Consider the following 21,651-nt stretch of genomic DNA (forward strand, 5'->3'; position numbering starts at 1 on the left):
CTTGTTTCTGATTTTAGTGTGAAGGATATCAGTGTTTGACCCTTTACTATGATATTGGCTGTTGGTTTTTCATAGTAGGCTTCTATCATTTTGAGATAGAGACCATCTATTCCAATTTTTTGTAGGGTTTTTATCATAAATGCATGTTGGGTTTTGTCAAATGCTTTTTCTGCATCTATGGAGATAATCATATGGTTTTTGTCCTTGGCTCTATTGATATAGTGTATTACATTGATTGAGTTGCATATATTGAACCATCCCTGCATCCCTGGGATGAATCCCACTTGATCAGGGTGTATGATCTTCTTGATGATCTTCTCCATTCTGTTTGGCAGGATCTTATTTAGGATTTTTGCATCTACGTTTATTAGTGAGATTGGCCTATAGCTCTCCTTTTTGGTTGGGGCTTTCTCTGCTTTGGGGATCAAGGTGATGCTTACTTCCAGGAATGAATTTGGGAGTATTGCTTCCCTTTCCATTTCATTGAAGAGTTTAAACAGTAGTGGCAGCAGTTCCTCTCTAAATGTCTTGTAGAATTCAGCAGTGAAGTCATCAGGGCCTGGGCTTTTCTTAGTTGATAAGTTTTTAATTACATTTTCAATTTCATTGGTTGATATTGGGTTGTACAGATTTTTTAGGTCTTCTTTGTTCAACTTTGGTAATTTATATGTATCTAGGAATCTGTCAATTTCTTCTGTGCTGTCCATCTTATTGGCGTATAGATTCTGGAAGTAGGTATTGATGATCCTCTGGATTTTCTGCTGAATCTGTTGTAATTTCACCCTTTTCATTCCTAATTGCATGGATTTGGGCCTTTTCTTCTCTTTTTCTGACAAAGTTGGCTAAGGGTTTGTCAATTCTGCTGATTCTTTTGAAGAACCAACTCTTTGATACATTGATATTTTTGTATCATTCTCTTAGTCTCCATTGCATTGATTTCTCCTCTGATCTTCATAATTTCCTCCCTTGTATGAGCTCTGAGGTTGTCCTGTTTTTCTTCTTCTAGAAGCTTGAGGTTCATCATCAGGTTGTTTAATGGGGCTCATTCTGTTTTCCTAATATGCGTATTCAGTACTATGAATTTCCCTCATAAGACTGCTTTCATTGTGTCCCATAGATTCCAATATGTTGTATTGTCATTGCCATTTAATTGAAGGAACTGTCTGATTTCTTTAATTTCCTCTGTGATCCATTGGTTATTCAGAAGTGTGTTGTTCAATTTCCACATGTTTATGAAATTTTTTGAGTTTCTTTTGCTATGGATCTCCAATTTCATCACACTATGGTCTGATAATATACAGGGGATAATTTCAATTCCTTTGCACTTACTTAAACATGTTCTATGTTAGTATGTGGTCTATTTTTGAGAATGACCCATGTGCAGTTGAGAAGAATGTGTATTCTGATTTTGTGGGGTGGAAGACTCTGTAAACATCTCTTAAGTTCATTTGTTCAAGAGTTTGATTGAGTTCTAGTATTTCATTACTTATGTTTTGTCTAGTTAATCTATCTATTTGTGACAGTGGAGTGTTGAGGTCCCCCACTACAATTGTATTAGTGCATATATGACTTTTCATATCCATTAGTATTTGTTTTACATAGTTGGGTGCACTAGTATTTAGTGCATAGATTTTTTTTTTTTTTTTTTTGGTTCTGGGGATTGAAGTCAGATCCTTGTGCTTGCAAGGTAGGCAGCAGAACCACTGAGCTAAATCTCTGGCCCCGTGCATAGATATTTATGACTGTCATCTCTTCCTGCTGGATTCTTCCCTTTACAAGGATGTAGTGTCCTTCTTCATCTCTCTTAATCAGTGTTGGTATGAAATCTACTTGATCTGCAAAGAGGATAGCTACTCCTGCTTTTGTTTGGGTTCCTGTTGCATGGAGTATTGTTTTCCACCCTTTAACTTTCAGTCTATGAGTTTCCTTTTGAATTAAGTGTGTTTCTTGTATGCAGCATATTGTTGGATTTTGCTTCTTCACCCATTCTGCTAGTGTATTTCTTTTGATTCTTGAACTGAGACCATTAACATTGATGGTTATAACTGAAACGTATTGACTTGTCATTGCCATGACTTTTTCTTTTTGTTGGGTTCTCCTCCTTTACATTTAACTTCTTGTCATGTCAGATGGGTTCATTCTGCTTTGCTTCCTGGGGTTGTGATCCTCGATGTCTGTTCCTAGGATACGGTGTAAAATTCTTTGGAGTCCTGGTTTGGTATCCACGAAGGTCCTAAGGTGCTTTTTGTCATGGAAGTATCTTATTTCTCCATCCATTTTGAAAGATAGTTTTGCAGGGTACATCAATCTGGGTTGGAGGCTGTTTTCTTTTAGGTCTTGGACTATGTCACTCCAAGCTCTTCTTGCCTTGATGGTTTGTGTTGAGAAGTCTGCTGTGATTCTGATGGGCTTTCCTTTGTATGTGATTTGTTTCTTTTCTCTGACTGCTTATAGAACTTTGTTCTTCTGTTGAGTTTCTGGAATCTTAACAATTATATGCCTATGTGTAGATTTTTTTTAATCAAGTCTATTTGGAGTCCTATATGCCTCACTTATTTGTATGTCAAGCTCTTTTCCCCTGCTTGGGAAGTTTTCTGCCATTATTTCTGTGAAGAAATTTTTTTTTTTATGTCATCTGCACTCTCTCCTGTTTCTTCATTGACTCCAATCAGTCTTATGTTATTCTTCTTTGCATTGTCTAGCAGCTGCTTGATTGATTTCTCATGTTCCCTTATAATTTTGAAGCAATTTTTCTTTTCCTTGTCACTAATTGCAATCTTATCTTCTATATCTGAAATTCTGTTTTCACATTGGCTCATTCTGCTGTGTAGACTTTGAGTGGAGTTTTTCATGTCCTGGAAATCTATTTGCATCTATTTTATTGATTCCATTTGTTTTTTATGTTGGGATTCCATCATGTTCCTCAGATCCTCTCTGGATTTATTAATCATGTCTTGCACTAGGGGCACAATTTCTCCTTTAATCTGAGAAATTATTTCTGATTTCATTTTTCCCAGTTCCCCTTTGGTTGCCAGTTCAGTGGGTTCAGGTTGTTGAGTATCAGAGTGTTCCATCTCATTTCTCTTTGAGGTTGCTGTAGGTGATCTGGAAGTCTGGTTTTGAGACTTAGTTACATGTTTTCTCATTTTGACTCCGGGGTGGGGGGGCTGTTTGCACTGGCATGGATTACCTCCTATGAGCTAGGAGAGGTGGGACAGGGGTCGGGAGCTGCTACTGTTGGGATGGTGGGCCAAAAGCCCTTTCCTGTGTGCTGGGAGCAGCAGGAGGGATCATGGCCAGGAAGCCCCTTCCTCTGGTCCCAGAGCAGTGGGATGGTGGCTCAGAAGCCCCTTCCTCTGTGCCAGGAGCAGTGGGACAGAAGGCGGCCCAAAAGCCCTTTCCTGTGTGCTGGGAGCAGAGGGAGGGATGGTAGCCAAGAAGCCCTTTCCTCTGGACCAAGAGCAGTAGGATGGTGACTCAGAAGCCCCTACCTCTGGGCCAGGAGCAGTGGGACTCAGTACCATGGTCTTGTGGTCCAGTGTCCTCTGCATCTTTGTAGTGTGGAACCAGGTGGCTGTACAGAGGAGTGAGGGGGGAGGTCCAGTGAATTGTTGCCGGGGCGTGAGCTGATTTGGTGTGGGGGCTTCAGGACCTCAGTAGGGTGTCCGCAGACCTGCCTGTCTGCAGCGGGCTGATTCTACATGTTCCATGTGACTCGAGACCTCGGTAGGGCATGTGCAGACCTGCCTGTCTGTAGTGGGCTCATATTTTATTATTCTGAAAATTGATTCATCAAACCTTTCTGGGAAAAGTAGTTTTAAAAGAAGTCCATTTTGCAAAATCACACTTTATTTTTCATATCACATATATTTTAAAGCTAACACGTATGGTATGTATGATGCAATGGTGAAATATAAATAACTTTGAAGTTTATTATTTCCAACATTTAAATTTAAGAAATATTTGTCTAAAAATTTATGAAATATATGTGAACATAGATGAGTCATTCATATGCCTAAATACTATATAAAAACCAAATATCTTTTTCTTTTCACATAAAGAATAAATGTTGGGTCTAGTGTAGGACATAATAAATTTTGATATCAAGTGAATTCAGGAATTAGCATGATTGACACTTTGGAGTGATTATCTGACATTTGTTATGTGTTCATCAGTATGTTGAGGCATATTGTTACAGTTTTAAAATATACTCATTCTACCTAAAAACTACTTCTCTATTCAGAAAACATGTGTTATGGTATTTTACATAAGCCTAATATCAAATCAGCAAATTTCAGGTATTTTTAATATAACCAGTACTTATTTGTCTTTCCAGAATTTCTATTCTTCATCATATAATAATATAAACATACACATAAAACTATAATCAAGTACCTGAAACACTTAAAAGATAGATTATTGGTTTAGTTTTGGTCTACATAACTTATGATACATTAAAAATTGTGATTAAACACCAAGCGTATTGCATTGTTATTATACTTTTTAAAAATAAATATCTATAAAACACATCCATGTCCAGTGTCTTAGTATTTGTCATGTTTTTGTAATATTTATAAATGCACCTTACAAAATATTATAGATATTTTTCAAAGTTATTCTCTTTTTAGTAATCATAATCTTTTTTAACTTATGCTTCATTTTATATGAGTGTTTGTGGTTACATTTCTTCCCTATTCTCTGTTTTTCTGGTGCATTTTGTTCTTTCACATATAATCTTTTTGATATTTCTCCTTCACTCTTTAATTTGTATGCATGTTAGTTTCCACACACTGGATTGAATGAATTCTCTTTTTCTATCATAACTATGCAGTTATGCCAATTCTTATGCTTTCTTTACAATTCAAGTTAAGGATTGGGAACTGATTCCTAGTGTTTCCAATGCATAAACAGATTTTAAAAGGATATTTTCTAGATGATGTGCTTTTAGAGATACAGACCTCTATGAAAAAGATTTATTCTTTATACAGTGATTCTTCTTTCTTTACTTTTTTGTGCTACCCCTTCCCAATGTATAGTCTTTCTTTAAATAAGAGACCATTGAAATGTTTTTTCAGCGTGCTTATTTTTAAACCTTTATTGACTATTAAACATAGCTTTGCTTTATATTAGCATAATTAAACATTCATATTTGGCTTATTAAAATATTAGAAACAATAATCAATATCCAAATCTAATAAATATCAGGAATCAGTAATGGTTTATGTTTCCATGTACATGCATTTTCAAACATTATGTTTTATCTGATTTGGCAAGTCTATAATGTATAGAAATGGATGAGTTTAGCAAACCTATTTTCAGAAGTTTTTTTTCCTACTGTAAGAACTAATTTCTGCTGTTTTGAAAGTATTATTTGCTTGACCTAGCAAGTTGAGTGTTTAATGGATTTAGCCAAGCTAAGGCTATGAACTGGTTATGTAAGTCCTAAACCAGAGAGCTTGTCTAATTTCCTGATAAATTTAGCTAGTTCTATTTATCATTTTAGTTGAAAAGTACATTATTAATGAATTGGAACTAGCTAATTGACAATGACCTTGTGTATAATAGGCTAGCAAAAACAGCTAATCAAACAGTTAGGTATTTCTGATATCATGAAATGCTAAATATTAACAGAAAAATTGACTTTTTCAGGGTTACACAGTTCATTTATATTGGATCTTTGTAAATGCTAGGAAAGCATGGAGCATTATTTGACAATATAGAATTCTGTAGGAAGTAAAACTGATGCTATGTTTAGTAGTGCTGTAATTTAGAATGTTCTTGCTATACAATTTCAGGATATCAGAAGGACATTGAATTGCTGATTTATAGAATCTGTCATAGATTCATGATTTCACACTAAGTCTGACAATGTAGGCTATCATATCTTTTCCAAAAAGTAAATGTTTGTTTGGGACATGCCATTTTCAAACTTTTAGACAAATAATAAGGCAAATCACTTTCAATTTTGAGAATATAGCATTCAAAATAAATTTTTATACAACTGAAAAGATTCTCCAATTATTTTTCATAGGAATAACAGATTAAAACTATATTCTAAAATATTAGTGTTAATATATTGTATTTGGTGAATCTTTTATAAAATTATTTTCAAATATGAAGTATGTACAGAATCACACAGATGCATATAACAATGTTTAAAATTTTATAAATCATCAGCTCTTGTAGAGTACCAAATCATTTCTCCTTAAAATAAAAAAAAAAAAAATTATGTTGTAAAAAGCTTTTCTTTCTTTAAATCATTGGAAAATTTATATATATTCTTTAACCTCTTTTAAAATAATTAAGATATGATTATTCTTGGATAATATTTCTTTTAGCTGAAAAACAAATAGAAATGTTAGTAAACATCTACAATCAATTTTTTTCTGGAAGGGCATTATAATCTTTTATCAATCTGTCTAATATCAGATATTTGTTATACATATATAATTTATTATTTCTTTTCTTATAATTTTACTGATGAAATGCCAGAAATTATCATTTCAATTGTTATGCTAATATATTAAAGATATAAAAGTGAGCACTTCCAGGTAAATGTATTTACCAAAGAATGAAAAATAATCTTACTATTAAAAAAAGAATCTTGCTTTCACAGAAATTATTTTCATCATTTCACTTACTATTGTGAATGTTTTTTGTATTTAAAAATGATCTCTTATCCATGGCTATTTTTTTTATTTTTGAAACTGAATGCTATTTCCTTATACAAATAAAATCAAAATCATCCTACTCCCTAAGGAAAGCATATGGGTCATTTGTAATGTGCTGCTGTTGATTACACTGATGCAAACTGCATATTGCATATACAGTTCCCTGTTACTGAGTACAATTTTAGGGATAAGACCTGCCATTGATGTAGCATGTTGAAACTGATGTGGATAAGCACATGCCTTTTGTTTTCATGGAATACATACTTAAGAGTGAATACTTGGATTATATGCATGCATAATTTTAACATGAAAAAAATAGGAAATATTTTTAAGATGGCATACCATATTATATTTCTATTCATGTGCCTATAAAAACTTATGAATATGGTTTCATAGTGGCTTTATTTGTAATAATCAAAAATTGAAAATAACTTAAATTTTGTCTAACAAATAAATGGGTTTAAAAAATACCAACGAGAACAAACTTGTCTCATTCAACAGGCAATATATAACAAATAAAATAAACATATCCAAAAGTTGTAATTTTATTAAAGTTGCTGGGAAGGGGAGTTCTGTTAAAACACAATACAGATTAAATGCAAGAGGTAATCCTTGCATTAGAAGACTATTCTGAGCATAATAAAGAGCACGTAGGGGGTGGCCCCATTACTAGAAGATCTGAAGAACATTAAGCAAACCCTTGTGAGTAGAACAGAATAAACTAAGGGATAACATTGTTTTCACAAAAGTAATAGATGAGTAGTGATCATGTAACACACTTTCCGTGTGAAATGGTAGCCAGTAGACTACTTTGAGAAAAAGAGTTACAAGATGTAGTAACATTTTGAGAAGGTCAATCTGGCTATATTATTGAAAATATAACAAAGGAAGCAAGAGTTAAAGAAAAATTTTCCAAGATAATTAAAATAGTCTTGGAGACCAGCAAGAGAGTGAGGACCCCTCAGCTCACCCACCAGCAAGCAGCTTACCCAAGAGGACAGCTGTAACCCCCGGCCCCCAGAACCCCCTCCCCCAGCCTCCTGGCCTTGCCACTACATGGATCCACACTACAGAGGCACAGGGGGGCATGAAGGCCATTGTCCTGAGCTGCAGAAGTGAACAACAGAGAGAAGGCCTCTCTCAGGCTACTTGATGAAAACTGAAGCCCACTGGAAAAGTGAAGAGAATCTCTTAAATAAAGGCACACCAGACCACTGTACTTGGTAAGTTGCAGGGATCATTACCTCCCATCAGAACCTAGACTATATTCAGGGTAAGGACAGCTGGAACCTGCAGTAGAGCCTTGCAGAGTTCAACCCTGCAGGAGGACAAGGAGCTCAACTTGGGACTTGCAGTCAGAAATCTGCCTAAATTTCATGGGTCTGCAACTGGCTTGCTGAGAGTCATTGACTTATATCTCCACAATGGTTCCCACATTGTCTATTGTGACAACAGAGACATACCCTGAAGGAGGCCCTTCATTTTTATCTTTTATTTATTTTCAAAATTATCACTATATTTTTGCTCTTATTTTTATTTTTTTCTACTCTTTTCAAATTTTTATTCGTCTCTTTTTTCTTTCTTTTCTCTTCTCTCCCTCTCCCTCTCCCTCTCCCTCTCCCTGTCCCTCTCCCTCTCCCTCTCCCTCTCCCTTGCTGTCACACACTGTCCTTCATCTACCTTTGTGTTCCTGTTCTGGCCCTAATTTGTATTTCTACTTTATTTTTTTTTCTTCTCTTTTTCCTTTTCTCACCTGTGTCCTCTGGCCTCAATGCTAACCTTCCCCTATCCTTCTACCGACCTATCCCTTCCTCCCCAACTCCTTCTAACTCCCCATCCTGAAGGGTAAAATTTGCTATATTGAAGAGTTTACTCATTATAAACATATGTTGGGTTGATCCTTGATTTTGATTTAATTCACAGAGTTAAAGGTGATAGATTAATAACTACTACAAATTGTCATTTTCTAAGATGTACTTAATGCTATGGTGTTGCTGATTGTATCTAATCAGTTGTGCTTCTGGTATAATGAAAATGAGATAGCCTCAAAGCCATTAAAGACTCAAAACCTAAAGACCACATGCTAGCTCATAGGACAAGTCTAAGTAAATGTAAATGAATTGAAGTTACCCCCTGTATATTATAGACAATAGTACAGTATAACTGGAAATCAATAACATAAGAAACCATAAAACCCCCACAAATGCATGGAAATTGAAAAACACCTTCCTGAAAAACCAATGGGTCACAGAGGAAATTAATGAAGAAATTAGACAGCTTCTACAAGTAAATGATAATGCCAGTACAACATACAGGAATCTATGGGATGCAATGAAGCAGTTCTATGTGGGAAATTCATAGCAGTGAATGCTCATACTGGGAAAACAGAAAGAGCTCAAATAAACAACCTAATGCAGAACCTCAAGCTCCTAGAAAAAGAAGAGGATAAAAAACCCAAAGCTCCTACAAGAGAGGAAATTGTAAAGATCAGAGCAGAAATCAATGCAATGGAAACTAAGAGAATGATACAGAAATATCAATGCATCAAAGAGTTGGTTTTTTGAAAGAATAAATAAAATTGATAAACCTTTAGCCAACTTTATCAAAAAAGGAAAGAAATGGCTCAAATCCAAGCAATTAACAAAAAAGATGAAGTCAAAATAGACCCAGCAGAAATCCAGAGGATCATCAATACCTACCTGAGTACCTGTACTCTAATAAAATGGAAAACAGAGAAGAAATAGACAGACTCCTAGATATATACGAATTGTCAAAGTTAAATAAGAAGATATAGAAATTCTAAACACCCTAATTACAATGAGTAAAATTGAAAAGGTAATAAAAAATTTACCAACAAAGAAAAGCCCAGTTCCTGATGGCTTCACTGGTGAATTCTACAAGACATTTAAAGAACTATTGCCATTACTCTTTAAACTCATCAAGGAAATTGAAAGGGTAGCAATACTTCCAAATTCATTCCTGGAAGCAAGTGTTACTTTGATCCCCAAACCAGAGAAAGACACAACTCAAAAAGAGAACTACAGGCCAATCTCCCTAATGAACATAGATGCAAAAATCCTCAGCAAGATACTGGCAAACATAATACAGAGGGTCATCAAGAAGATCATACACCCTCACCAAGTAGGATTTACCCCAGGGATATAAGGATGGTTCAACATACATAAATCAATAAATGTAATACACTATATTGACAGATCCAAGGTCAAAAACCATATGACCATCTTAATTGAGGCAGAAAAGCATTCCACAAAATCCAACACCCATTCAAGATAAAAATCCTACAGAAATTGGAATAGAAGAAGGTCTTTATCTCAATCTGATTAAGGCTATCTATGAAAAACCAACAGCCAACATCATACTAAATGGTCAAAAACTGAAAACTTTCATGGTAAAATCAGGAACAAGACAAGGATGCCCACTATCACCACTCCTGTTCAATATAGTTCTGGAAACATTAGCCACAGCAATTAGAAAAGAGAAAGAAATAAATGGAGTACAGATTGGAAAGGAAGAAGTTAAACTGTCAGTATTTGTTGACAATATGATACTTAACATAGAAGACCCAAAAAACTCTGCCGAAAGACTTCTAGATTTGACAGATTTAGTAGGGTAGCTGGATACAAGGCCAACACTCAAAATACAATACCCTTCTTATACACAAATAATAGTCTCACTGAGAGAGAAAATTAGGAAAACAATTCCCTTCACAATAATATTCAAAAAAATGAAATATCTAGGAATCAATCTAACAAAGGAAGCAAAACACCTCTACAGTGAAAAATACAGCACTGTGAAAAAAGAGATCGAAGAGGATATAAGAAAATGGGAAGAGGACGTTGTGTGCTTGCTTGCACCAGGTGAGTTTCCGCCTCTCCCTCTCGAACTCAGTGAAAGGAATCTGTGCCCTTCAACAGCAGGTGGGTCTGCTCTGCAGCACGCACCCATCTCCAGCCGCAGCTGCCGCCCAGGCCAATGAGCAGCCACCACCCGTGGCCGACGGAGGGGAGCCAAGGTTGAGCCAGCACACAGTGTGAATTGGGGCCCTCAGCGTGAGTTCCTCGCCGTTAATGTAAAATAGCTGAAAGTGTTGGAGCTGAAAGAAGAGCTCAAGAAGCGGCATCTGTCTAATAAAGGCCTCATGGATCAGCTCCAGGTCACGCTGAACGATGAGGAAGCCGGGGACCAACCCGCCATGGAGCCCAGGAACAGCAGCCTTGACCTGGGCGGGGATTCCGCTGGGCGCTGGGGTTCAGGCCTGGAGCAGGAGGCCTGTGAGGAGGAGGGGAAAGGAGGAGGAAGGCATCGCCGCGCTGGATGACTTCCAGGTGGAGCTAGGGGAGGAGAATGGGGCTGAGGGGGCGGCCAATGGAGGCCTGATGGAAGAGAAGGAGGCCGTGTCGGAGGACTAGAACAACCACTATCAGGGCTTCCAGGAAGAGAAGGACAGACTCGGCGAGGAGGAGGAGGGCGCGAGAACAGGCACGAGGAGCAGCAGGCTCAACGGCTGGCAACGCTGCAGCCCCAGCCCCCCCAGCAGCGCGGGTCACCAAGGAGGCCTCAGGGAAGAGTGGCGGGCCCACCTCACTCTTAGCAGTGATAGGTGACCGTGGCTCTACCTGGGGCGAGGCAGGGCCAACAGCAAGTAGGAGGAAATGGCAAAACAGAGCAGAAAGGCGGAGATAAAAAGAGAGGGGTTATGAGACCTCCAGAAGACCATGGCCGAGGATATTTTGAGTACATCAAAGAAAACAAGTACAGCAGAGCCAAATCTCAGCCCCCTGTTGAAGAAGATGAGCACTTCGATGACAGAGTGGTTTGTCTTGATACTTATAATTGTGATCTACATTTTAAAATATCAAGAGATCGCCTCAGTGCTTCTTCCCTTACTGTGGACCGCTTTGCTTTTTGGGGGGCTGGAGGAAGGGCCTCTTATGGTCTGTCAAGAGGCAAAGTCTGTTTTGAGATGAAGGTTACCAAGAAGATCCCTGTTAGGCATTTATATACAAAAGATATTGACATACATGAAGTTCTCATTGGATGGTCACTAACCACAAGTGGAACGTTGCTCGGTGAAGAAGAATTTTCTTATGGATATTCACTAAAAGGAATAAAAACATGCAATTGTGAGACAGAAGATTATGGAGAAAAATTTGATGAAAATGATGTGATTACTTGTTTTGCTAACTTTGAAAGTGATGAAGTAGAACTTTCTTTTGCTAATGGGCAAGATCTTGGTGTTGCCTTCAAAATTAGTAAGGAAATTCTTGCTGGGTGGCCACTCTTCCTACATGTTCTCTGCCAAAACTGTGCAGTTGAATTTCATTTTGGTCAGAAGGAAAAGTTATCCAAAATGTCCCCTTAGAGGATTGAGTAAGAGGACCTAAGGGGCCTGAAGAAAAGAAAGATTGTGAAGTTGTGATGATGATTGGCTTGCCAGGAGCTGCAAAAACTACTTAGTTTACTAAACATGCAGCTGAAAATTCTGGTAAATACAACATTCTTGGAACAAATACTATTATGGACAAAATGATGGTGGCAGCTTTTAAGAAGCAAATGGCAGATACTGGAAAGCTGAACACACTGTTGCAGCGAGCCCCACAGTGTCTTGGAAAGTTCACTGAGATTGCTGCTCATAAGAAGTGAAATTTCATTCTGGATCAGACAAATGTGTCAGCTGGTGCCCAGATAAAAAAAATATGCCTGTTTGCAGGCTTCCAGCAAAAGCTGTGGTAGTTTGCCCAAAAGATGAGGACTGTAAACAGAGAACACAGAAGAAAGTGGAAGTCAAGGGAAAAGACCTGCCAGAACATGCAGTCCTAAAAATGAAATAAACCACACTGCCAGAAGTGGCTGAGTGTTTTGATGAAATAACCTATGTTGAACTCCAGAAAGAAGAGGCCCAAAAACTTTTGGAGCAATATAAGGAAGAAAGCAAAAAAGCACTTTCACCAGAAAAGAAGCAGAATACTGGCTCAAAGAAGAGCAATAAAAATAAGAGTGGCAAAAACCAGTTTAACAGAGGTGGCAGCCATAGAGGACGTGGAGGATTCAATATGCAAGGTGGAAACTTCAGAGGGGGAGCTCCTGGCAACCATAGTGGATATAATAGGAGGGGCAATATTCCTCAGAGAGGTAGCGGTGGTGGTGGGAGTAGTGGAATCCATTATCCATACCCTGGTGGCCCTGTTTTTCCTGGCCGAGGTCATTATTCAAAGAGAGGGAACTACAACAGAGGTGGAATGCCTAACAGAGGGAACTATAACTAGAACTTCAGAGGACGAGGAAACCATGGTGGCTACAAAAATCAATCTCAGGGCTACAAGCAGTGGCAGCAGGGTCAATTCTGGGGTCAGAAGCTATGGAGTCAGCATTATCAACATGGATATTATTGAATACCCAAATAAAATGAACTGATACATATTTCTCCAAAACCTTCACAAGTAGTCAACTGTTCTCTTTAGTAGGCTTTTTATACATTCCACAAGAGGAAGTGCCTGTGGGTTCCTTTTTTAGAAGCTTTGTGGGTTGAGGTTTTTTTCTTTTTTGTACATTTTTAATTACAGTTTTAAAGTGAACCGTAAGAGAACCTCAGCATTGTGCATGATAAGAGAATGTGTCAGTATTCAGGGTTCCAAATTTTATCTGTAAAATATGACCTTTTTTTAAGCACAGCAAAAGTAAAATGTTGCTTTGTACCTAGTGTCTTTTATTAAGAATTTACTCCCCCCATTTCTTATGAAGAAGTAACAGTTGGGAGTCATTGTCACAATACAATAGAAATGTTCACAGCCAGGGCTGGGGATTTAGCTCAGTGGTTCCGCCACGTGCTTTGCAAGCATAAGGTCCCGAGTTCAATTCCCAGTACCATAAAACAAAAAAAGAAACAAATGTTCATAACCAGATTCATGGAAGGACTAAGTGGTCTTCATGAATTGCATAAGACTGCTCATATTACACTCCACCTTCTCTAGTTTTAGGGTAGTAGTGGAGGGGGTAAGCAAAGTAGTAATCTGACAAAATCTGGGAAGGTTTTTTCTGTCAGAATAACAATGGAATTAGCATAATTGGAAACGAAGATAAAACTTGAACTGAGATGGAGAAGATGGAGTGTATGTAGAAGGGCTGTTAAAAATGTAAAACTTGGTTGCATTATTTGTGGAGGCTCAAACTTGTGAAGGTTAAATACCATAATTTTTCCATTTGTTCTGCATTTTGACTCTGAAAAGAAAGCTGGCTTTGCCCATTTCTTATTAAAAAAAAACTTGTTGTAAAATAAATAAATAAATAAATAAAAAACAGTAAATAATGGAAAGACATCCCTTGCTACTGGGTAAGAAGAACCAATATAGTGAAAATGGCCATATTTCCAAAACTGCTATATAGGTTTAATGCAATGCTGGTTGAAATTCCAACAATATACTTCACAGAACTAGAGAAAACAATCCAAAAATTCATTTGGAACCAGAAGAGAACTAGAATAGCAAAAGCAATACTAAGCAACAGAAACATGGCAGGGGGTATCACATTCCCCAACCTGAAACTATACTACAAAGCTACTGTGATAAAAAAAAAAGCATGGCACTGGCAAAGAAATAGACCTGAGGATCAGTGGAATAGATTAGAACATGCACAAACAACTGCAGACCTATTTGGCCACCTCATCTTTGACAAAGGAGCCAAACACCCTCATTGGAGGAAAGATAGACTATTTAATAAATGGTGTTGGAAAAACTGGATTTGAATTTCTTTCCCCATCTTCAATATGAAAAACTTTATTATTGGAGATGGAAAAATAGATTGGAGTTCAACTATAGAAGGCCTTGAATATCAGACTGGTAGAAATTCCATTAACCTCTTTAAGTAGCTGTGAGCCAAAACTTTGTATGGGGAAATGTGATAGTAACATTTTATTTATTTTTATTTTTGGGATGCTAGAGATTGATCCAGAGGCATTGCTAATGCTAGGAAAATGTGACACCACTAAGCTTTAGTCCCTGTAAATTAGGTTTTAGAAAGTCAACTCTGTCAAGAAGATGTACAAGTAGAATTGATTGATTACAGAGAAAACATGGGAACTTGAAACTTTATTTATGCAAAAAGGAAGGAAGGAAGAGGAAAGAAAGAAAGAAAGAAAGAAAGAAAGAAAGAAAGAAAGAAAGAAAGAAAGAAAAGCAGGCAACAGATCAATTACCACTCCATTGAATAAAATGGGGGGGGGGGATTTGTGACCTTACAGCAGTTGAGGATGAAGCAGAATTTTCATGAATTGAAGAGAAGTCTAGGAAATTCTTTCAAGTATACACAAGAGAAATGAGGCTGTAATTATAAGGGGAGGCAGACACAAAATAATTTCATTTTATGCCTTAATGTAAATAATTCAGTCTACAGGGAATGGAGAATGTAGAGACAAATGGGCAAATTTGTTCCAAATGGATTTTTGGATTGTTTTCTCAAGGTCTGTGATATATGCTGCTGATATTTCTATTGGGATTGCATTGAATCCATATAGCAGTTTTGAAAGTATGACCATTTTCACTATATTAATTCTTCCTACCCAGGAGCATGGGATGTCTTTCCATTTTCTGATATTCTCTTCAATCTCTTTTTTCAGAGTGTTATAGTTTTCAGAGTAGAGGTCTTTGATTTCTTTCATTAGGTTGATTTCTAGGTATTTCATTTTCTTGGATGCTATTGTGAGGGAGTTGTTTCTCCAGTTCCTTTTGGAGAGGAGGGGGTAAGAGCACATGGAATCCAATTTACAGAGTTTGGTCCTATACAGATTCTCAGAATTTGAAAGAGCAGGCAAGTATTCAGCTGCAGATATAAGTAAATGCATCTAAAAAATTAATTTCACAGTAAATTAGGAAGCCAGGTTGTCAATTGAAATTGAAAAGAGAGGATTTCAGACTTTGAAGGAAAAGGATACTAGAAAACAGTGAAAGAATTAATGGACTAATAAAAGGAAAGTAAGAATATATGGGAAGATTACACATCCTCTCAAGAGAGTACTCATTTGAAATAAGAGCAGTACACATGATTCTATGAATTTTTATTTTTTATTTTTTTCCCACCAGAACTATATGTCAATCCACACATGGGGTTGGAGAGTTGGGTCTAAATAGGCTCATGTTTTTACCTAATGTATGCAAATTCAAATATTATTTTCTATAAATATATTTTGGATTTTAATGTAAGGACAAAATTGTAATTCCCAAAATTCATATTTTGGAACTTTAACCGCTACTATGACTCTATCCAGAAAAAAAGTACTTTTAGAGAGATAGAGATAAATGCTGTCAAAGCAGAGGGACCTAATTCAATAAGTGTTATTGGGATTATAAAATGAGAAGAGAGGACAAGAGACCTCACTCTCCACTTGCACACAGAGGAAAGAATATGTGAGCTCAGTGGGGGACAGCTGACCACAGGCAGGAAGAGAGGCATCGTCAAGAAACATTTTGATCTTGGATTTCTGGCCTCCAGAATGGTAACAAAATAAATGTCCACTTGTAAATCATCCAATCTGTGATATTGTCCTACTGTATCCTTAGACAATTAGTGCATTGGCCATTTTATTTATATTGAAATATTTTTAGTTAAAATTGTGTCATTCCCATCCCACCACTCCCGGCCAAAGGAAAGGGCTTCTGAGCCACATTTCCATATCTCCCAGCTCAAAGGAAGGGACTTCTGTGCCACCTTCTGTCCTGCCAAACCTAGCCCAGAGGAAGGACCTTCCAGGCTGCTGTCATTCCTGTCATTCCCAGCACAGAGGTAGGGGCTTCCAGGCTACCAACCATCCTGTGGCTCCCAGCCCAGAGAACAGGGCTTCTGAGCTGCTGTGCACCACTCCCAGCTCAGAGGAGGTGAGCTGTGCAGGAGCCAACAGCACCCCTCCACCCCAGGTCAAAATGAGAAGACATGTAAACAATGCTCAAAAACAGACGTCCAGATCACCTACAGCAACCCCAAAGGGAAATGAGATGGAACACTGTGATACTCAACCACCAGGACACCCTGAACTGGCAACAAAAGAGGATCTGGAAAGAATAAAATCAGAAATAATTTCTCAGAAAACAGCAGAGATTGTGCTCATAGTGCAAGACATGATTAATAAATCTAGAGAGGAGGAACATGATGGAATCCCAACATAGGAAACAAATGAAATCCATAAAAGAGATGCAAATAGTTTTACAGGAGATCAAAAACTCCATTGAAAGTCTACACAGCAGAATGAGCCAATGTGAGGACAGAATTTCAGATATAGAAGATAAGATTGCAATTAGTGACCAGGAAAATAAAAATTGCTTTAAAATTGTAAGGGAACATGAGAAATCAATCCAGCAGCTGCTAGACAATGCAAAGAAGAATAACATAGGACTGATTGGAGTCAAAGGAAAAATAGGAGAGAGTGAAGATGACATAAAAAACTGTTCACAGAAATAACAGCAGAAAACTTCCCAAGCAGGGGAAAAGAGCTTGACATACAGATAAGTGAGGCATATAGGACTCCAAATAGCCTTGATCAAAAAAAATCTACACATAGGCATATAATTGTTAAGATTCCAGAAACTCAACAGAAGAACAAAGTTCTACAAGCAGTTAGAGAAAAGAAACAAATCACATACAAAGTAAAGCCCATCAGAATCACAGCAGACTTCTCAACACAAACCATCAAGGCAAGAAGACCTTGGAGTGACATATTCCAAGCCCTAAAAGTAAACAGACTCCAACCCAGATTGATGTACCCTGCAAAACTATCTTTCAAAATTGATGGAGAAATAAGATACTTTCATGACAAAGAGAACCTTAGGAACTTCATGAATACCAAACCAGCACTCCAAAGAATTTTACACAATATCCTAGGAACAGATATTGAGCATCACAATCCCAGGAAGCCAAGCAGAATGAACCCATCTGGCATGACAAGAAATTAAATGTAAAGGGGGAGAACCAACAAAAAGAAAAAGTCATGGCAATGATAAGTCAATATGTATCAGTTATAACCATCAATGTTAATGACCTCAATTCACCAATCAAAAGAAATAGACTGGCAGAATGGGTCAAGAAGCAAAATCCAACAATATGCTGCATACAAGAAATACATTTAATTCAAAATGAACCTCATAGACTGAAAGTTAAAGGGTGGAAGAAAATACTGCAGGTGATGGGAACCTGAAAAAAAGCAAGAGTAGCTATCCTCTTTGCAGATCAAGTAGATTTCAAATCAACAGTGATTAAGAGAGAAAAAGAAGGACACTGCATTCTTGTAAAAGGAAGAATCCAAGAGGAAGAGATGACAATCATAAATATCTAGGCACCAAACACTAGTGCACCTGACTATATAAAACAAATACTAACGGACAAGAAAAGCCATATATGCACTAATACAATTGTAGTGGGGGATCTCAGTACCCCACTGTTACAAATAGATTAACTAGACAGAAAATGAGCAATGAAATAATAGAATTCAATCTAACTCTTGAACAAATGAACTTAACAGATGTTTACACAGTCTTCCACCTCACAAAATCAGAAATCACATTCTACTCAGATGCACATGGGTCAATCTCCACAATAGACCACATAGTCACGTTTATAACATATTTAAGTAAATGCAAAGGAACTGAAGTTATCCCATGTATATTATCAGACCATAGAGTGATGAAATTGGAGATCCACAGCAAAAGAAAATGGAAACATTTCATAAACACATGGAAATTGAACAACACACTACTAAATAGACAATGGGTCACAGAGGAAATTAAACAAGAGATCAGACAGTTCTTTCAATTAAATGACCATGACAATACAACATATTGGAATCTATTGGACACAATGAAAGCAGTTTTACAAGGGAAATTCATAGCAGTGAATACGCATATTAGGAAAACTGAACGAGCCCAGTTAAATAACCTGATGCTGAACTTCAAGCTTCTAAAAAAGAAGAGCAGCCTGGTCCAGAGGAAGGAGCTTCCCAGCCACCATCCCTACTGCTGCTCCCAGCCCAAAGGAAAGGGCTTTTGGGCCACCATCCCTACCACTGCTCCTGGCCACTGTCCCACCTCTTGCAGCTCAGAGGAGGTAATCCGTGAAGGTGCAAACAGCACCTCCACAGTTGAAATGAGAAAACACATAAATAAGTCTCAAAACCAGACATCAAAATCACCTTCAGCAACCCCTAAGGGAAATGAGATGGAACACTCTGATACTTAACCACCTGGACTCGCTGAACTGGCAACAAAAGGGGATCTGGAAAAAATGAAATCAGAAATAATTTCTCAGATAACAGGAGAAATTGTGCCCTTAGTGCAAGACATGATTAATAAATCTAGAGAGGAGCTGAGGAACATGATGGAATCCCAACATAAGAGACAAATGGAATCCATAAAACAGATGCAAATAGAGTTCCAGGACATGAAAAACCCCATAGAAAGTCTACACAACAGAATGAGCCAATGTGAGGACAGAATTTCAGATACAGAAGATAAGATTGCAATTAGTGACCAGGAAAAGAAAAATTGCTTCAAAATTTTAAGGGAACATGAGAAATCAATCCAGCAGCTGCTAGATGATACAAAGAAGAATAACATAAAACAGATTGGGGTCAATGAAGAAACAGGAGAGAGTGCATATGACATAAAAAAATTCTTCACAAGAGACAACCCACAATGTGGGAAAAACTCTTCACCTGCTCTTCCTCAGACAAAGGTCTACTATCTCGAATCTATAAAGAACTTAAAAAGATCAGGCCTCACAAATTTAATGACCCAATCCGAAAATGGGCATCTGAAATGAACAGACATTTCTCAGACAAAGAAGTAGAAATAGCAAATAAATACATGAAAAAATGTTCAACTTCACTGGTCATTTGAGAAATGCAAATGAAAACAACACTGAGATTCCACTTCACTCCAGAAAGAATGGCTGCTATCATGAAATCAACCAATAACAAATGCTGGCAGGGCTGTAAGGGAAGAGGAACCCTGCTCCACTGCTGGTGGGAGTGTAGACTGGTGCAAGCACTGTGGAAATCAGTATGGAGATACCTCAAAGAACCAGGAGTGGAAGTCCCATTTGTCCCCACTATTCCACTGTTGGGAATCTTACCAAAAGAATTAAAAGAGCCATAACACAGTGATATATGTGTGCCCATGTTCATAGCAGCACAGTTTTTGATAGCTAAAACTTGGAAACAGCAAAATGCCCATCAACTAGAGACTGGATAAAGAAAATGTGTTTTTTTATAAAATGGAGTACTACTCAGCCATATAAAATGAGAAATTAGAGACATTTATAGCTAAGTGGATGCACATTGTGGCCATACTCTTAAGTGAAATAAATAGGACACACATGTATAAATACCGAATAGTTTCTCTAATGTGAGAAACTGAAAGTGTAAATAAGGACTAAATGTATAATAGGTAATGTGAAATAAGAAGAAAAGGGGCAAAGGGGAAGGAAGTGGGAGGGGTAGGGAAAAGGATAGAAGGGAATGGGATTAATATGAGAAAATTGAAAAATAAGAACAAAATCTTTGTAAATAGGGAGGAATGGAGGGGTTGAAGGGAGGCCTGGGCAAGGGTGAAAAATAAGAACCAAGAAGATTATGTAAAGGTGCAAATTTCCAATGATGAATGTCATTATATTGTATACCTAAAATGTACCAATGATTAGAATGTATTATCGATAATGTAAAATAGGAAGAAAAGGTCCAAAGGGGTAGGGGTAGTGGGAGGGGCAGGGGGAAAGAAACAAGGGAAAGGAAAAATGATAAGAAATGGAAATAAAGTCTTTGTAAATAGGGAAGGGAGGGCTAGGAATGGGAAAAAAATAAGAACCAAGATGCATCATGTAAAGGCACAAGTTCCCAATGAGACATGTAATTGTGTTGTATACCTACAATGTACCAATAAAATAATTTAATAAAATTAATAGATAAATAAAAAACTCTTCAGAGAAATAATGGCAGAAAACTTCCCAAGCAGGGGAAAAGAGCTTGACATACAGATAAGTGAGGCATATAGGACTCCAAATAGCCTTAATCAAAAAAAATCTACACATAGGCATATAATTGTTAAGATTCCAGGAACTCAACAGAAGAACAAAGTTCTAGAAGCAGTTAGAGAAAAGAAACAAATCACATACAAAGGAAAGCCCATCAGAATCACAACAGACTTCTCAACACAAACCATCAAGGCAAGAAGAGCTTGGAGTGACATATTCCAAGCCCTAAAAGAAAACAGCCTCCAACCCAGATTGATGTACCCTGCAAAACTATCTTTCAAAATGGATGGAGAAATAAGATACTTTCATGACAAAGAGCACCTTAGGAACTTCGTGAATACCAAACCAGCACTCCAAAGAGGTTTACAGAATATCCTCAGAACAGACATTGAGAATCACAACACCAGGAATCAAAGCAGAATAAACCCACCTGGCATGACAAGAAATTAAATGTAAAGGGGGAGAACCCAACAAAAAGAAAAAGCCATAGCAATGACAAGTCAATATGTTTCAGTTATAACTATCAATGTTTATGGTCTCAATTCACCAATCAAAAGAAATAGACTGGCAGAATGGGTCAAAAAGCAAAATCCAACAATATGCTGCATACAAGAAACACACTTCATTCAAAAAGAAACTCATAGACTGAAAGTTAAAGGGTGAAAAACAATACTCCATGTGACTGGAACCCCCCATAAAGCAGGAGTAGCTATCCTCTTTGCAGATCAAGTAGATTTCAAACCAACACTGATTAAGAGAGACAAAGAAGAACACTACATCCTTGTAAAGGGAAGAATCCAAGAGGAAGAGATGACAATCATAAATATCTATGCACCAAACACTAGTGCACCCAACTATATAAAACAGATAATAACAGACATGAAAAGTCATATATGCACTAATACAATTTTATTGGGGGACTTCAACACCACACTGTCACAAATAAATAGAT

The 21,651-nt window shown here is 37.3% G+C and overlaps 1 pseudogene; it reads left to right on the forward strand.

The window, feature by feature from the left end:
* Window positions 1-13,387, forward strand: part of LOC101712345 (heterogeneous nuclear ribonucleoprotein U pseudogene) — a 52,114-nt pseudogene extending 38,727 nt beyond the window's left edge.
* Window positions 13,388-21,651: the final 8,264 nt, after the last annotated feature.

The sequence above is a fragment of the Heterocephalus glaber genome, unplaced genomic scaffold, assembly GCF_053883595.1.
Source record: "Heterocephalus glaber isolate CG9 unplaced genomic scaffold, H.glaber_assembly_v1.0 deba00001666, whole genome shotgun sequence".
NCBI classification, from domain to species: Eukaryota; Metazoa; Chordata; class Mammalia; order Rodentia; family Bathyergidae; genus Heterocephalus; species Heterocephalus glaber.